Below are 2,500 nucleotides of genomic sequence, written 5' to 3'. Positions count from 1 at the left end.
TCCGAGATCAGACGAGATCGGGCGCAATCAGTGTGGTGTGGCCGTAGGCTCTGGGCCTAGTGAGTTTTGTACTTTTAAGCATCTAGTCAGCTAGACCTTGCAATTTTGAAAGGCAATTGAGAAATGGCTCACTTCCTGAACTTGGAGCACAAAAAAGCCTACAGCACCTGGTATTCCCAGGCGGTCTCCCATCCAGGTACTAACGAGGCCCGACACTGCTTAGCTTCCGAGATCAGACGAGATCGGGCGCATTCAGTGTGGTGTGGCCGTAGGCTCTGGTTCTTGTGAGTTTTGTACTTTTAAGCATCTAGTCGGCTAGACCTTGCAGTTTTGAAAGGCAATTGAGAAATGGCTCACTTCCTGAACTTGGAGTACAAAAAAGCCTACAGCACCTGGTATTCCCAAGCGGTCTTCCATCCAGGTACTAACTAGGCCCGACACTGCTTAGCTTCTGAGATCAGACGAGATCAGGCACATTCAGTGTGGTGTGGCCGTAGGCTCTGAGCCTAGTGAGTTTTGTACTTTTAAGCATCTAGTCGGCTAGACCTTGCAGTTTTAAAAGGCAATTGAGAAAGGGCTCACTTCCTGAACTTGGAGCACAAAAAAGCCTACAGCACCTGGTATTCCCAGGCGGTCTCCCATCCAGGTACTAACTAGGCCTGACACTGCTTAACTTCCGAGATCAGTCGAGATCGGGTGCATTCAGTGTGGTGTGGCCGTAGGCTCTAGGAATGCTAAGAATATTACTCTTATGCATTTGCATTTAGTAAGCTAAGCCATGCAGCCACTTGCAACATGATACCACGCTCATCGCTCGATCAGGCTCGATCAGGCGAGATATATAAGACTGGTGGGCCCATTCAGGACTCCTATGTCTGGTAGGATAACTTTAATTCATCCATCCTGTGTCTGTTGCAGGGAGGTGGAGAGAACAATCAACACAATAATGGTTTTCTTTCATGCCTCTTGAAGGACTCAATATTCTCTGTACTGCATTACATGTGAAAGTCGATTTATTACCCATGAACACACTACCTGTATGCTAATTCTATGTAAAAAGGTAGCTCCAGCCCTCATGATGTTGTCCAACATTTCCGCTATAAAACGGGATACAATTATTTTGGAAACATACCAAATTTGAAAAATAATTGAGAAGTTGCGCAATTACTAATCATGGAGCACAAAAAAAGCCTACAGCACCTGGTATTCCCAGCCAGTCTCCCATCCAGGTACTAACTAGGCCCGACCCTGCTTAGCTTCCGAGATCGGGCGCATTCAGTGTGGTGTGGCCGTAGGCTCTGGGCCTAGTGAGTTTGTACTTTTAAGCATCTAGTCGGCTAGACCTTGCAGTTTTGAAAGGCAATTGTGAAATGGCTCACTTCCTGAACTTGGAGCACAAAAAAGCCTACAGCACCTGGTATTCCCAGGTGGTCTCCCATCCAGGTACTAACTAGGCCCGACACTGCTTAGCTTCCGAGATCAGACGAGATCGGGCGCATTCAGTGTGGTGTGGCCGTAGGCTCTGGGCCTAGTGAGTTTTGTACTTTTAAGCATCTAGTCGGCTAGACCTTGCAGTTTTGAAAGGCAATTGAGAAATGGCTCACTTCCTGAACTTGGAGTACAAAAAAGCCTACAGCACCTGGTATTCCCAGGCGGTCTCCCATCCAGGTACTAACTAGGCCCGACACTGCTTAGCTTCTGAGATCAGACGCATTCAGTGTGGTGTGGCCGTAGGCTCTGGGCCTAGTGAGTGTTGTACTTTTAAGCATCTAGTCGGCTAGACCTTGCAGTTTTAAAAGGCAATTGAGAAAGGGCTCACTTCCTGAACTTGGAGCACAAAAAAGCCTACAGCACCTGGTATTCCCATGCGGTCTCCCATCCAGGTACTAACTAGGCCTGACACTGCTTAACTTCCAAGATCAGACGAGATCGGGTGCATTCAGTGTGGTGTGGCCGTAGGCTCTAGGAATGCTAAGAATATTACTCTTATGCATTTGCATTTAGTAAGCTAAGCCATGCAGCCACTTGCAACATGATACCACGCTCATCGCTCGATCAGGCTCGATCAGGCGAGATATATAAGACTGGTGGGCCCATTCAGGACTCCTATGTCTGGTAGGATAACTTTAATTCATCCATCCTGTGTCTGTTGCAGGGAGGTGGAGAGAACAATCAACACAATAATGGTTTTCTTTCATGCCTCTTGAAGGACTCAATATTCTCTGTACTGCATTACATGTGAAAGTCGATTTATTACCCATGAACACACTACCTGTATGCTAATTCTATGTAAAAAGGTAGCTCCAGCCCTCATGATGTTGTCCAACATTTCCGCTATAAAACGGGATACAATTATTTTGGAAACATACCAAATTTGAAAAATAATTGAGAAGTTGCGCAATTACTAATCATGGAGCACAAAAAAGCCTACAGCACCTGGTATTCCCAGGCAGTCTCCCATCCAGGTACTAACTAGGCCTGACCCTGCTTAGCTTCCGAG

At 46.7% G+C, this 2,500-nt stretch overlaps 6 non-coding genes and 3 pseudogenes across 6 annotated transcripts in view; all 9 read right to left on the bottom strand.

The window, feature by feature from the left end:
* Window positions 1–49, bottom strand: part of LOC138537098 (5S ribosomal RNA) — a 119-nt gene extending 70 nt beyond the window's left edge. The window contains exon 1 of the ribosomal RNA XR_011285246.1: window positions 1–49. This exon is cut by the window's left edge and continues 70 nt beyond it. This is a non-coding gene — a ribosomal RNA (5S ribosomal RNA).
* Window positions 50–155: 106 nt separating this feature from the next.
* On the bottom strand, window positions 156–274 carry LOC138550350 (5S ribosomal RNA). The gene has a single exon (XR_011294105.1). It is a non-coding gene; the product is annotated as a 5S ribosomal RNA (ribosomal RNA).
* A 106-nt stretch (window positions 275–380) lies between these two features.
* On the bottom strand, window positions 381–499 carry LOC138541007 (5S ribosomal RNA). The gene has a single exon (XR_011289027.1). It is a non-coding gene; the product is annotated as a 5S ribosomal RNA (ribosomal RNA).
* A 106-nt stretch (window positions 500–605) lies between these two features.
* LOC138538788 (5S ribosomal RNA) lies at window positions 606–724 on the bottom strand. The gene has a single exon (XR_011286875.1). It is a non-coding gene; the product is annotated as a 5S ribosomal RNA (ribosomal RNA).
* A 464-nt stretch (window positions 725–1,188) lies between these two features.
* On the bottom strand, window positions 1,189–1,297 carry LOC138544299 (5S ribosomal RNA; annotated as a pseudogene).
* Window positions 1,298–1,402: 105 nt separating this feature from the next.
* LOC138550091 (5S ribosomal RNA) lies at window positions 1,403–1,521 on the bottom strand. The gene has a single exon (XR_011293854.1). It is a non-coding gene; the product is annotated as a 5S ribosomal RNA (ribosomal RNA).
* A 106-nt stretch (window positions 1,522–1,627) lies between these two features.
* On the bottom strand, window positions 1,628–1,736 carry LOC138542930 (5S ribosomal RNA; annotated as a pseudogene).
* Window positions 1,737–1,842: 106 nt separating this feature from the next.
* LOC138540521 (5S ribosomal RNA) lies at window positions 1,843–1,961 on the bottom strand. Its single transcript, XR_011288565.1, has one exon. It is a non-coding gene; the product is annotated as a 5S ribosomal RNA (ribosomal RNA).
* Window positions 1,962–2,424: 463 nt separating this feature from the next.
* LOC138546494 (5S ribosomal RNA) overlaps window positions 2,425–2,500 on the bottom strand; it is a 109-nt pseudogene continuing 33 nt past the window's right edge.

Source organism: Ambystoma mexicanum, unplaced genomic scaffold (assembly GCF_040938575.1).
Source record: "Ambystoma mexicanum isolate Mex_15411 unplaced genomic scaffold, UKY_AmexF1_1 Mex_scaf10, whole genome shotgun sequence".
Lineage (NCBI taxonomy): Eukaryota > Metazoa > Chordata > Amphibia > Caudata > Ambystomatidae > Ambystoma > Ambystoma mexicanum.
This window is presented reverse-complemented; position numbering and strand designations above follow the sequence as displayed.